The sequence below is a fragment of the Micropterus dolomieu genome, linkage group LG16, assembly GCF_021292245.1.
Source record: "Micropterus dolomieu isolate WLL.071019.BEF.003 ecotype Adirondacks linkage group LG16, ASM2129224v1, whole genome shotgun sequence".
Taxonomy (NCBI): Eukaryota; Metazoa; Chordata; class Actinopteri; order Centrarchiformes; family Centrarchidae; genus Micropterus; species Micropterus dolomieu.
In genome coordinates this window covers 4392984-4408679 of record NC_060165.1, presented here as the reverse complement: position 1 = coordinate 4408679, position 15696 = coordinate 4392984, and the positions used below count along the sequence as shown (strand labels likewise).

The following is a 15696-nucleotide window of genomic DNA, read 5'->3' as shown; positions in this document are numbered from 1 at the left end:
CATCGTCCACTGCGCTGAGCACGTCCGCCTCCTCGGAGTCGGATTGCTGCAGCGTCTCCGGATCCAAAACCGCGAGCGGGAGAAGCCGAAAACGGGCTCCCGAACGAGGAAAGGAAGCGTCGGAGCCAGCGGATGAAGGTCGGGAAAAAGCCTCAGCCGTCCCGAAATCCTCCGACAGATCACGCTGTGAACCCATGAGTGAAGCCGCCGGGCCGCCTCAGCGGCCGCAGGGCCTGCGCCACGGGGAAAACACATCCGGCTATCCTCGGAAAGAGAGCCATGCTGTACCTCAGTACCCGCACGGAAAGGGCTTCGCAACGGGCGCAGGCAGCCCCCTCGAGAGCTGCCCGTGCGTGCTCCATCCCCAAACATGAGACACACATCTCATGAGAATCTCCATCCGTGATGTACCGAGGGCAAGAAAAAACACACCTTCTGTACATCTGGTTGCCGGACATGCTGGTAGACTTCTTCTTCAGGTAAGACATACTGCTTGTAGGACTGGAGCTTTCTTCAAACAACATACAGAGCGCTTGCTGAATAAAAAAAAGCTAATGATGAGTGTGTACAGGTGTGCTTTATACTCCTCCGGTTATTCCGTCACACCTTACCGTTCTAGCAACAGGCCAATAGGATTGGAGTGATTTCATTCACGTTCAGACCTGCTTCGCCTAGAGGCGTTCCCATAGTGTCGTAACCGACGCAGTTCGAGTTCCCTCGAAGGGGAACTCCCCACGTTCAGTCCATGCAGATATGTTTTTTGAGGAGGACATTTTATCCAAAATATGCTGAGCTTTATTCCTGCTGTTTTTTGGTATGTTTTTTAAAACTTCTTCAAAAACAAAATCTCTTACTTCTTGATTCTTCTGCTCCGACCGGCATTGACAAAGTTAGTGTGTTCAGGTCTATTTTTTTGTTTTTTTATGAAGATCTTCAGTCTTCTGATCAACAATGTCTTTAATAGTACGATCCAAATCATTTTCAACAATTTTCTCGAATAGACTCGTGTGCCAGAGGTCTTCTTAAAAAATCAAGCTGTTGTTTAGGTACTACAAACATTTTTTGTGCATACTCCATAGTCATCTAAGTTTGTCTTGAAGCAATAAGACTTGTTATAAAAGGCACAGCGATACTCAGGAGGGGGAGAAGAAAACCGCCAGACTGTTTAAGCATCGTCTTCTTTTTCTTAGAAGCGCAAACCTTTTTATTGGCAATTAGTCTAATCGCCGCATTCTTCTTTCTAAATGTTTGATCCTGTGTCTTATTTAAAGGAATTTTACCTTTTAAAACATTGTATGCTATTTCGCATTTTGTTACAGAGAAAGTTTAAAACAAGAACGGAAAGAGAAAATAATCACTCGTGTGAAATACATGCAGTTGACACACAATTTCTGAATTACACAGTGCGGCTGTACTTATAAAATGAAACATTCCCTTCACTCTTCACTGTAAACTATCACAAGAATTACTACTAACAAAAACATTACTTTATAAGCATGCACGTTTAAAATAGCATAAATTGCAAAGTAACTTTCGTATTCCAAACAAATAGGAGACTTATTAGCACATTTTAACAAAACTCTCTTCATCGCGTTGCATCATGGGAATACTGAGGGACCGCCTTTAAGCTCAACTTCTACTGGAAGCCGAAGTGTTTCAGCAGCGAACATCAGCATGAGCTTAAACCTGCATGGCAGTACCTGAGTATGCCATCTCTTTCTGAGGGATATCTATGTAACTTCGAGGTCGTCTTAAAAAGACTCGAGTAAAGAAATGTGCTTTAGCACAGCATCGATAATCCCTACTCCTTTTCTTTAACTGTTGTTTATGCAGACCTCAGTCTATAAGTTAAGAATCAAACAAGAATGCAAATCCACGATCAATAAGAAAATCACTCACACATTTGAAACGCTTTGTTACTGAAATAGTTTAATCGTCAGTGGATTCTAAAAACAGTAAAAGTAACCAACGTCTTTTTTCCAGTTTCCGACATTAGGATGTGATTTAAGCTGAGATAGATGTCATCCAATCTACTATCCTAATAGGAGACAATTTTAAGAATCTTTTTTTCTCCTTACTATGTAAGTCACCATGTTACTTCAATGAAATAAATGCTCTTTTTCTCCTCTCTGGCATCGCAGGATGTTATCGCAATTGCTGTCCTTAGGAGTCACACAAGAACGAAAAGAATAGCCTAAATAATCACTCACGCATTTGAAACATTTTGTCACTGAGAAAGTTTAAAACAAAAACGAAAAGAGAAAATAATCACTCACGCATTTAAAACAGCTTGTTACTGCATTATATGTTTTAAAATCTTGATACTTCTCCCAGTATATTGGTGAGGCACAAGGATTATAATACACTATATCTAACATAACTTAGCTGCATATAGAGGGATAATAACTGATCATCATGATGTTCATAGGGGCCTTAAATGGAAAACCCCGCGTCACCTACCCCCCCGTGACATCCCCACCCCCGATCTATGTGCGTTCACGAGAGCGTGCGGCAGGGGGGTTCGCGGGAGCACGTAAAGCTGACCTTAATATACTACTGCTTTTACTTCTGTAATTCTGTCACTTACATTTTTTCCTACTCTACATTCTATAAAGTAAAGATGACACTTTTACATAGTTTGTTGCCAAAAATGCACACATTTGACCCTCAAGCCAAAAATGTAGGATGGTTTACAGTAAAAGGAAACTGAATTACAAAAAAACAATAGATTTCACATTGTCTACTGTGTGCAGGTAGAGCTGAGACATGAAAAGTACAGCAGTTTTTGTAATGCCATCAACTGTTTGTATTTAGAAAGTCGGTGTGCTATGATTGATCTGGTCTGGATTTGATTTTGAGTCAGGTTTGCTGTGTTTTGATAGAGTTTGTGTATGTAGAGTATGTTACTTTGCATTTTGAAATGTAGAGCTGGTGTTTAAAGAACAAAATGTGGTTTTGAGCAGAAAATGTACAATTTGACTAATCATGTGAGGTAGGTGTGTTGCTGTGTTAAGAGTTTTGATAAAGTATCTTAAGTTCAGGTAAACGCTTGTTAGGAATTGAAAAATTGTAATGTAGCTAGCCAGGGAACAAATGTATTTAGTTATCCTAATGTTGCACTTTTGAGCTGTCTGGGATATTTCCTGTGTCTCACTTGGCCCTGACTCTTCCTGCAACAAATGTTTGTGAACACAGAACTGTCTTCAATGTAAACTCTGACGACATGCCATTGGCCTAACAAAGCATTTTTACCACGTGAGTTCTTGACTATGTTTAGTAGCTCTCCATACAACTTCCAAGCTCATCCTCCTCAGTTTTTTCTACATGGTCACCATGGTGGTGATGTGTGCTCTTTGGATTTCAGTTGTAATAGTAGAACAATAAAGCCTTAAACTATCTTTTCAGTTTAAGGCTGAAAAGACAGTTGCCTGATTTTCTAAATGCAGTATTGGGCAAGCTACTTGGAAGATGTAGTGAGCTAAGCTACTAGCTACTCTACATTAAATGAAGCTTTACTACACAGAAGCTCCGCCCCCCAGTCAAAAAGAAGTGCTCTTAAAGGCACTGAAAATATACTTGAAATTCACATAGTATGCTTATAGTACATTTATACTCCTAACATGCTTACTACAAGTATATTAAAGATATATTCTCCTGAGCTTTAACATACTTCTCAAAAGTATACTTTGAATAAATTGGTAATAAATATATAGTTAATTAAACCTTTAATAAATATGCTTAAATAAAAGTATATTTTTTTACAACATTTTAGTCTATTTATTAAAATATATTTATTTAACTCTTGGTAAATACTTTTTAGGTGTACTTTGCGGAAGTACATTGTCAAACAATTACACTTTTAGTGGGTTAAAAATATTTATGCCAAATTTGCTTCATTGTGTAGGCTACTGCAAAATATTGTAATTATTTATGTAATTGCCACATGTTTCAGCCTGATTTCCAAAAGTATGATTTTTAAAACATATTTTTTTAACATTAAAATGTATTTTTCAAAAGCATATTATAATTTTTTTTCATTCCTTGTCTTTCTTTTAATTTTTTTTAATCAGGTAAATAGCTAGTTGAGATCAGGGACCTCTTTCATAAGGGTAACCTGGCCAAGAAGGAAGCAGCACATGCTGTTAATTTAAACAACAACATATAGAAATAAGCATACTTTAAATCACAATGTAAATATACTTGTTTCTGTGTGTAAACAGTAAACACATGTGTACACAGGGGCGTAGTATGCCCTCCCGCCCAGCCCACTAGCAGTGCATTCAGTTGGACCAATCAGAATCAAGGTTTTCAAATCGACGACCCAATCATACAGCGTGAAAGTCCGCTTCACGAAAGTTAACGTTTTTACTGTCGCTGGGAGAGGGAAGCTATTTTGGGCCAGAAATCATTTTGTTTCTTAGGTTTCCTTTGTTTTACCTTACCGACTCGAACGTGGAAGGTGGACACCTCAGACATAATAAGAAAAGAACACAGAAGAGAAGAATATCCGGTCAGCTCTCTGCAGAAGTTAAATATGAGAAGAGCTAAAGAGGCGTGCCTGGCAAGTTACAAGCAGAAGAGGACAGACGCTGATACTGCTAGCAAAAATCGTCTTTCAGGGTAAGTTTATTATTGTTAGCAAGACAACACAATTGTGTAAGTTAACAAAAGTTGAGCTCACTCTGGGTTTGAAAATAATTTCCTTGGTGGATAGCTCTGGTGTGCATTAGCTAATGCTAGCAAGTGGATTAATATATTTGTTAGCTAACGTTAGTTAGCATTTTAACAGCTTCATAATTGAGACAGCAACTTTCGTCTGCCTTATAAACAGTGTTGGGAGTAACGTGTTACAAAATAAACGCAATTAACGTTACAGTAATTAATTGCTTTTTGCTGTAAGGCAATTTTTAATGTTACTAAAATTTCTGTAATATACAATCTCAGTAACCTGTTGCTGGAATTTGATGCATGAGATTTTAACAAGTCAGGCCTGTGCACATGCACTGTTAAAATGACCAATGAGGTCTTTATCAGAGTAAGAAATGCAACTAATATGTTGCTGTCTGTTTGCTAAAGGTTCACATTTTTATAGTCTACCATAATACTCACATGTCCATGTTTACAGGAAGTTATTGGTCACTGTAATCATTATTATTCCTGCCCATAATGTCAGTAAAGATATCACACAGTTGTCATTTTTGTATAAATTCATTCAAGTACACTGTTTTTTAGAGATTTCTCTTCACTGCAACCATGGAGGGGGTAACGTTAACCATTACAGTGACCAATAACTCAGTTATAACAGCAATGTTAAAGTGTACACGGATATGTGAGAATTGTTTTATTATATAATTATAATGTTTTATGTCCTGCAATAGCTGACAACACACTATAATAGCATGTGATGTTATATAAAATACTGCTCAACTTTATGGCCGGCCATATATATATATTATACCATTTTTATGGTCATAGATCCAGTATTCAACTTTTAAAAGTTGAACCTACCCTTTGTTAACTTTAAACAACTTAATGCTAAACCCACAGTTGGAATTTCCTGCCTTAGCTCAAGAAAATGAAATAAAGAATAATAATAAAGATTTGCTATAAGAATAGAATTACAGTGTTTATAATGAAGAACAAAACTAGGTGAAAGTACTGGCCTAACTGAATATTTAAACTCATTTGCAACTGCATTTCTTTTCTTTTAGAGCTTCCTGAGATCGTTGCCTCACTCAGATATGATGATAAGATGACTAGCAGAGCACGACCACATCCGATAGTCCCGTGAAAGGCCAGTTAACCTGAAGTGGTAGGCAGATGACAACAGGGATAAGAATGTGGGTTTAGCTAGCAGGTTAAAGTTGTTTCTGCTCTAAACACAAAGACTGATTATTTTGGCACTGCATTTATTGCTCCCAATTTTAAACTAATACTTTAGGTATAGAAGTGGAACATGAAAAATACAAATACTAATAGAGTTAGTGATATGGCATGAAGACAGAAAATTGTATTACAAAACTAAGAGCAGCAAGGGGTCTTGACTTGTTGACTCAGTTATAGTGTCGCACAATGTACTTGTAGTTAATGTTGTGGGCTTGTGGACGGCATTATGAAGAGATTTTTCTGTTTCTGATTTCACAAAGTTTATAAAAAATAATTTACAATATGATCTGACAAAGTGTAAATAACCACAGGGGTTTATTGTTGTACAAATAATGGTAGATAATTTAAGAAACCAAATCTGTTATGTACCTAATTCACACAATTTCCATAAACTTCAATCCACCCCTCTCGTTTCATAAAATGTCGTTTCTGTCTGCTTGTAGCATCTAAAGCCTTGAAAGCATTAATTTCTGATGTAATTTCTAACTGCTCTAAAGTAATTTATAATCGAATAAGATAAATATCACACTTTCTTTTTTTATTCCTGCTCATTTTTATTTCTATTGCATGTCTTTCTCATGTCTGATATATCTTAACTTGGTGTGATGTGGACCAGAACCTAACTCTTTGGGGAACTCATATTGTTTTGGTAAGTGCATTTAACGAAACTCTTTTAGGGCTGAAACGATTCATCGATAAAATCGATTCATAAAATGCTTGCATCGATGCTTCGTTTAATCCATGTAACTATACAGCACAGTGTTTCGCAGGGACATTTCTTACTGTCGCACATCGCGCTTACGCTGTGAACACGACGTGAATATGATGGAGCTGTTTGCAAAGTGGAGGAAGAGAGAGAAAACAGCTAGGGACAAAGTGTCCAAAGTATGGTATTATTTCATGCTAAAGAAAACAACAACTCTGTAATGTTACCGTCCGTCCACCGTAAAACAACACTTCTGTCGCCTCGGCAACAGCACGACGGTGCCTAATCAGAAAGCAGCCGGTGTTCTGCCAGCCGACCACAGACAAGGTAACAGTAACAGCAACTTTAGCATTTAACTGAAATCATGATTGATTGTTGAGTTGAAGCCAAAGTAAGCCGCAGTCCTCAGCTGAAAATGTGCACACGTGCGTTTGTTGTTCTCGTTTTTGGGCCGTGAGTTGTAACCTCACAGTCAGGAGTTAATTGGGTGTCGGGGAGCTGCACCTTTTAACTCCCCTCCCTCTCTCTGTAGCTCCGATCCCTGCTACCTGCGTGTGCTAATCCATCCTTTCACCCAGATTCTTTGTCTTTATAATAACAAACAACAGCTGTTTCCTGTGCAGGATCGCTCATTTCCCGTTTCACATTTCACGTGTGTTTTCTTGATAAAAGTGGTTTGGAAACTAGCATCAGGTGCCTTAGCTGTTGCTCCTGTAGTGTGTGTGACCCCGTGTCACCAATCAGTCAAGTAGTGTGAACACCACAACGACTTCAAGACTGCCGTCATATGGCGGCAAGTTGTGTGAACGGCACGGCCATCGGCCCACGCTGAAAGCCGTGTAGTCTGCACGCGCCTTTAGTATATCTTGTATAGCACTCGGGTGATGTTTGTGTTTGTAAAGCAGCTGTCTGGTTTGCTGTATGACACACTATGAATTTCCGAAAGGACTAATAAATATCTATCACCTATAAACGTGCACAGCTGATCCCGTTACAGGGGGGTTACTTCTTAAACGAGGCATCGATGAATCGTTGAAATAATCTACAGAAGCTTGGTAGTCCTGCCCTAAAGCATACACTGCATTATCGTCTATTTCCCCCTAAACAGGACCATAATTTACTAAATGAACATCATGCTGTGTTGAAGAAGACTTGAAACTCGCGACTGAGATGTTGAGTTGCTAATGTGATCTTTTTGTTTTCGTTTTTTTGATACTAATGTTTTTGATTGGGCCAGTGAGTTGCTAGTTCAACAGTCCCGTCGTTACTTTTTACTGGCCCTGGGCCATCGGGCCACCGTTACTGTCGAGCCCTGAGTCCTATCAATGTCTACATGCTGTCGTGTTTTGGGGTCTAGAGTTATTATAGTGTGGAAGCCTGCTGTTTATTAAAATCAACTACTGCAAAACTTGAAAAATGCTCTGGCCACTAAAGCATGTCACTGCAGAGGATTGTAAGGATCATACAAGTGTTTTTATGTTTTAGCCCATTGATGACAAATGCATTAACACTAACGCTGACCATTTTCCAAAGCATTAATTTTAGAAAGTTTATTTTTATCTTCTAAGTAGCCATAAGGTTGAGAACATTTGTATATAAATCAACAATTTAATAATGCACAGTGTTCAAAGCAGGTACCATTTTCTAAACACATCCTGGTGCATTCAAGACACCCAATAATTATTAACAGACTCTGACAAACTTTGTTTTGAGTAAGTAAATCCTGAAGTGTAAAACAACATAGAATAATGTAAATTTGGCTTTGTCTGTGTCTTTCATATAGGCTAAAACATTTTAAACCAACAGTTTGGTCCTTAAAACGATTAGGCATTATTTTTCTTATTGTTCAATTAAAACACCAAAACCAACAATCTGTGAGTCCATTTTGACTTCTGTGTCCCTGCTCCAAGCCCACTATTCACTACTGAAGACATAAATCTTTAACACCTCACAAATATATAGAAAACCCATTTCCAGAAAAGTTGGGATATTTTCCACAATGTAATAAAAACACAAATCTGTGATATGTTAATTCACATGAACCTTAATTGACAAAAATATTTTCAGTACTTTTAACTGACCAGTGTAAATAAAAAGAAATTTATAGTTTTCAAGTCATTAAAATCCATTACATAAATACATGTTTTCTTTTTGTCACCTATATTCTATAAATATACAGGACATCAAAGATGACATCCAGAGAGACCTGCAGAAATCCACATATATGTCATCAACAAGGAGGGTGGAGAAGTTGCAGCTCATGGTGACATGAGAAGGAGGAATCATTCTGGACAACATTAGATCTGTAGACCAAGTATTGTGCAATGATGCTGGGAGTCTATGTACTGAACATGGCTTACCCCAAAGAGCTGAAATACTCCTATGAATTCATTCAAAAATTGCTATTGCAAATGGATGGAGAAAGGGTTTCCCCCAAAGTCCTGGTGTGAACATTTAAAGCTGCACGATGGATTTTGTGGAATATTCACCTGAAATAAAAATTGCAATCCTGGAAATAAGCCAGGTTTCCATCCAGATGCATCACAAAATTCATCCATCTATCCACTACCACCATATGAATATTAGAAGTGAAGCGCTTTGAGATAAACAGTTGGTGACGTCAGCGCTATTAAACCATTGCATAAGAAGAGGACACAATGAGATGATGTCCAATAAAGGGCAGTCAAAGTTCAAACGATGGAGAACCTTGTGGAAAACATGTTGGAATTATGAGATTTCTTGTTTGTTTCATGTAGGAATGTTACAGCCTCCTCATTGCTCCACATGGATGGGATGTTTTCATTTGCCACTATTTTTATTATTCTTAGAGGAGCTTAAGCTTCAGTGGACATTTAAGTCACATTTGATATACAGTATATCATGATTTATTCAGTAAGTTTGTTTTCATATTGATACACCAACTTTTTCACCTCAGCTAAGCATAAATCTGGGCAGGGTGATGCATATGGTGTCAGAAGTGGCACGGTTTGCCGTGAGGTCATCTGAAGCGTGCCCAGTGTCCAAACTGCTTGAAGGACCCCCATGGGTAACATTAATGATGGGATGTGTATAGTGTAATTTTCAGTAATACTGGTCATATGTCATCATTTTACTGATTACATTTTATTTGATTATTTATTTTGCTCAAGATGTGTTACATGCTGCTGTACCTTTTAATGTACGGGAATTCATTTTTGTAATGTACACAAAATTAAAAGTTTTTTAGTTGTCTGTATGTGTGTGTGTTGTAAAATACTTTTTTTAACTGATGTTTATTAAAAAGAGCATTTTGCAAGATATTTTTAATGCATTAATAATGAATTATTCTCATACTGAATGGTTTCATAAAGCAGCTTCCCAAGATATTAATAGTGGCTCTTGGAGTATACTAGTAATAAATTACTAATATGCTGAAATGCTAATAATAATGTTCAGGGAACACATTTAAAATATATTTAAACTGTTCTTCAAGTATAGCACAAAAGGGTATTTTAAATTCATTTTAAAGAAGTATATTTAAATTACAGTAAAGGTACTTAAAATAGGTCCATTTTAACACAACTAAGTATATTCAAATATATTGCAATTACCTTAAAGTTGACTTTAAGTATTTCTAAAATTACACTAAACATACTTTAAGTTGTTCAAAAGTAACACACTTAATATACACTTAGTATAGTACAATTAAAATATAAGTGCATCCAAAAAAAGTGCAAGGCCTACTTAAGTATATTTCTTTTTCACCCGGGCCTGCCACTACATATCAAAGTTTCCTCCGTCTTTAGCAGCCCAAGGATCGGTACGTGGAAGCGCTTCTGCCGGCTACACCTACACACACAGGTCCGTGCGTGGCGGTGGCGTCACTTACTGATCCTTCAGAAATTCATGGGAAAATGCAACGTGTGTAGAAGCTACCGCGCTACTCGACCAATAAAAAAAAGCCTCGTTACAGGAAAGCTATTTGATTCAGAAAATAGCGACACCACTAAGATAGAGAAACTACTACTGACAAATGTAGTTAAACTAGTTACGCCGCTACTGCCCGACACTGTCTAAATGTTTGCACAGTCTGGGTGACAGCTCTTTACGGTTAATGAAATAAAATGCAGATAACAGACTGGTGAAGTTAAGAAGGTAGTAGATTACTGGCCCAAAGAAAATACTAGAGTGAAGAGCAAAAGTACAGTTTTAAAAAAGGAACGTTAAAGGTGCCAATACTTATTTTACAGCACAAAAGAAAAGTCTGTAATGAGGAACTTCCTCCAGCCAGCGAACTTCTCTCCCTTAACTTTTCAGCACCACCTTTGCGTTGTGTCGCACGTTTTCTATCGGGGCGTTTCAGCCGTTTATTTATGTCTGGTGTGGAGTGTGTGATTGATTAACTAGTGAAAAGCCTCGGCTATGAGCCAACTCCTAAGAAAAGTGAGGGGGACAAAACATAGATTTAGTATAATGGCTCCTACACGAATGGCTACAATATCCTTGTCTATATCACTTACTTGTGAAAAATAATAAATTGAAACAAAAAGCAAATTCCTAAAGTTTCAGTGCTGCAATACAATTTTTCTCAATTGTAAATGGTAACACATCGACCACAACCTGTCAGTCATGTACCAACCCCCTGAACCTAAATTACAAGCACATCACCTGCTTTCCACTTTCCACTTTGCAAACATTATTCAGTTTACTCCACATACACTTCTGTTACGCTGACTGCGTGACGACTTTTGACACTGACCTCAGTTTTGACCAATGCATTACATTACATTACATTTAACTGACACTTTTTCCCCCAAAGTGACTTATAATTGTTTTATTTGTCAGAAGGCATGTGTCTTATCCTCTGCGCTATCGCCACGCGGCGTGGGGGACTGGGACAAAAATTCGGCCCTGGCACTGTAGCACGTCAGCCCACCTTACCACGCATCCCCACGAATACACATTCACTACTTAGGCTACATATGTGTACAGATGGTGAAACAATATAAGCAGTAGGCCTACTGTATGTAACAGCAAGCGTCACTTTGTCTTGAAAAGAAGTGGTGACATAAGGTCTGAGAATGCAGGCGTGATGAAAGACTGCGGTCACGAGAACAAGACGAGAAGATATTTTAACTGTAATTTGAATAAATATTCCTTAATGAAATATATGAGTGGGGCTTTTGAGCATTAAACTCTTAATTTCTTGCATTCTCGAGACATTTTCTGCAATAATTTATGGGGTAAATGTCTTTATTTCTAAGAATGGCAGCACAAAATTCAGGTGCCAGGTGACAATTCAAAATATAACAACAAAATGGAATATAATGCAGTAATGGGCGGCGCAGTGATGCAATGGTTAGCAAGGTCGCCTCTCAGCAAGAAGGTCGCGGGTTGCCCCGGCCTTTCTGTGTGGAGTTTGCATGTTCTCCCCGTGTCTGCGTGGATTCTCTCCGGGTGCTCCGGCTTCCTCCCACCATCCAAAGACATGCAGGCTAGGTGAATTGGTGTCTCTAAAATTGTCCTAAGTTGTGAGTGTGTGTGGTTGTTTGTCTATGTGTGGCCCTGCGATGGACTGGCGACCTGTCCAGGGTGTACCCCGACTTTCGCCTGGGATTGGCTCCAGTGACCCTGTACGCAGAATAAGCGGTTGACGATGGATGGATGGATGGATAATGCAGTAATCAGTAGCTTTTTTGTTGCTTTTCTTTTTTACCACTGCCTTTAACTAGTAGATTGATAACTTACACTGCACTGTAACATTTAGTGTATTGTTTTCTTTGTTCTTTGTTTTTAGCTTTTTACCATTGCTTTTGATTAAATATTTACACGGTAAGAAAGGAGTAGGTAATTTAGTGAAAAGATAATGAGAGTGAGATTGAACAGAGTGAAGGAAGTGGTCTTAAATCTCGTGAGTGATTTGCAGGAACCTCTGTCCACCTGTAAACGCGCAGGTGGGTCCAGAGAATAACTGGATCAAAGTGGCCTGCGGACAGACATGTCCTGGTTTCTCTGTAGTGCCCGAGGGTTTTTGGAGTTTCAGTGGACCCAAAGATTTCTATGGACCCAAGTACAGACTAGCTAGAGAGAGTAGATTAAGTGTACTTCTCTGTTTATTCTCTTTTTTCCCTATGTTGCTTTTAAACTTTTTTATATTTCCCTGTTGCTTTTATATGTTTTGTGTAAAGCACTTTGAATTACCTTGTTGAAATGTGCTATACAAATAAACTCGCCTTGCTTAAGTAACTTTCTTGGACAATGCACATTTGTTTCTTCTATGTTTAAATTGCATTGCATGTTTTCTTATTGTGGAAATAAACCTTTCTCAAAGCATTTTCATTTGTAATTTAACATTTCTTGTTCCAAGCTATTTTTCAGAACATATTTACCTAACCAATTTCGCTTTCAAATCTTTGGTAACAGATTAGTAACATTTCGTGTGACTGGCACACAATGCTCAATAGTTTATTAGAGCACACGTTTAAAACACATTTACACATGCAGGAGTATGTTTAAATTAAAGTAAGAGTCTGTGTGCTCTCTGTCTGTTTGTCTGCTGTTACTGTCTGTCTCTACTGCAGTCAATTCCAACCCGAACATTTATGTGCACTGTTTTCTTCCTTCCTCTACCACACTCCTCCCATGGTAGCCTACAAGAAGACCAGGGCTACCGATTCCAGCAACATACATGAAGTAGTACACAGTAGCCTATAGAACATTGCAGAAAAAAATGTTTTCTCACACACTGCGCTCCACACTGGAACACACATGAATAAAAACATTACTCACTAGCCTACTTAATTCTGCTCTCCTTGCCTTCACTTCTAACATCTCCACACAAAGCACGGGACATACACCTCTTCTGCAAACACAGTGGCTTGCCCTACCTCTTTCTTTCTTTCTCCCTGTATTTATCGGCCCTGGGGACTTTCTCCATCAGCAGTGGGCTGTTCTATAAAGTGGCCGAAATGACAATGCACTGGCGATTTCCACCCGCGATTCCGTTTTCACCCGCGGAGGAGGCTTGTTACTGAGGAAGCCAATCGAAACCAACATTGTACCCAGTTGCACCTGCATCAAAGTGTTCACTTTACCTGGTCCGTGCTTGTGAATTATCCACCGTCTGAGTCTTATAATGTAGCCTAATAGATAATAATTTCTCTGTGTTTCGCTGCAAAATGCTTAATATAGCACCAAATATAGTTGGGCGGGCGTTAATGTACCTCAACGTACCTAATGTACCAAATCCTATGTTTCCTGAATCCCTAGCCTATATTTCCTTGAATGAATAAATTAATGCAGTATATCCATGTGCTACATATACAAAGGTGTCGACAACAACAATAATATTAGGCCTAATAATTTGTCAATAATAATCATTATTTTTATATATGACACATTTGTTGTTTTAGTATTTGTTCTATCTCTTTCATGTTTTCTTGCCTTACCATTTGACGGGTTCACCGCAACAGTCTAACTTCCCACCTTCTGTTGCAGTACTTTGAATTTCCATTTTATTTCCTTTAATCATGTTTACATAGGCTACACAATGTATCTTTCTGGCGCTGGTTCGGTTCAGGAACCGGACCTTTAGACATGAACCTGCTCTAGTGGGACGCAGAGACAGACAAAACTTTTTATTATGACTTTATTCTCGAATTATTAGGCTACAACTTTTTTCCCCCTGATAATATCACTTTATTCTCGAAATCTCAGATTACTATTAGCCTATTTGTTTATGTTATTCTTGCGCTAATTTGTTTTATCCAAAGTATTGCTATAGTTACAGTAGGTAGGGACATGTCCCCACTGCCCTAGTTAAAATACAGGACAAAATAAAAAATATCTTTCTTTAGTTCTCTTTTATCACTTCCTCACTTTCACCCGAAAAACCCCTCTATATTAGTACATTTTCATCTGAGGCAGCCTGCTGTTAGTTATAGCAGCGCAATAAGTAATGAGTTGTTTGAAAATTCCAACAGAAGTCTTTTGCTCTTGTTAGGGGATTAAAGCAGCGGATAAAACAGGTGTTTTTTGATAGAGAGGAAGCAGTTTGATAAGCTACCATATGTAAAACATTATTAGAGCATGTTAAGAGACACTTACCCTCTTAAGGAAGAGCCGTACATCAGCAGTTCTTGTTAGAGCTATTTTCTGCATGGTTACTATCAGGCACTGTTATATAGCATGATGGGAGGGTGGGTTGGAGTGAGGGGAAGGAGGGGTGGGGGCAGTGTGACTTCCTTTCCACTTTGCAAAATTGGCTTCTAAAACTACACCTGTTGTGTGAGTTAAACTTGTCCTGAGACAAAATGTAAAGATAATTAAAGCTGCAAGCAGCGTTGGGCGGGCCCTCGCACTTGTAGCGCGTCCGCGTCTGAGCCGGCCGAGTTGCACATTCTGGAGCTCTGCCGGTGCGGCTGTGAATTTCCTACGCGGTTCCGACGCCGCATGAAGGTGCTATATGTCAGTTCCTGTGTCCCCTATGTGGAGCTACATAGCACTTGCCGCTATGAATATAAATCGGTATTGACGTGTAGATGTCTGCGGGGTGGGAGAGTTATCAAGCACGTAAAGTTTGTTTCAGATGTGAGCATGTACACTGAACAATAATGTACCCAAACAATAAAATAAATTCCTTTTATATTTCCCTGCCTTGTTGTTTATGTGTACATACAGAGGGAGAATGTGAGAACAGCACACATTTCATCGTTACTGTGTGTTAGAGCATGGGAGAACAGTGGATACTTTTAATACAGCCCACACCCCTAATACTGTGTAACTATAACAAGTAGAGAACAGAAGAAAAAGATGTTCTTTCTTTACAACTGTCTGCATAGCTTATTCATATTGTGTAATGAATGAAAATAAATAGGCCTACTAGGCTCCTCTCTACTTTGACATTTAAGATTAGCTTGTTTGATCCACCTTCATACACATGTGACATTACTGTACAACTTGAGAAAGGTGAGTTGTTTTCTGCTCCAGCCTGCCTAAAAGAAAAGCGTTTTTGGGATTAAATGGACTTTATTAGCTGCTGCAGTGCAGGATGAACTCAGAACAGACCCATTTCTCACCTTATTATTCTAAACCATGCAACGAAGAAGAAGAAATGCATAATAAAT

The 15696-nt window shown here is 38.6% G+C and overlaps 1 protein-coding gene across 1 annotated transcript in view; it reads right to left on the bottom strand.

Annotated features, from left to right (window-relative positions):
- The window catches only part of cmah (cytidine monophospho-N-acetylneuraminic acid hydroxylase), a 26816-nt gene extending 12072 nt beyond the window's left edge, over window positions 1-14744 (bottom strand). Inside the window, exon 1 of the mRNA XM_046072640.1 lies at window positions 14678-14744. The gene's annotated coding sequence lies outside the window, so the exon portion shown is untranslated. The remainder of the gene's footprint in view (window positions 1-14677) is intronic.
- Window positions 14745-15696: the final 952 nt, after the last annotated feature.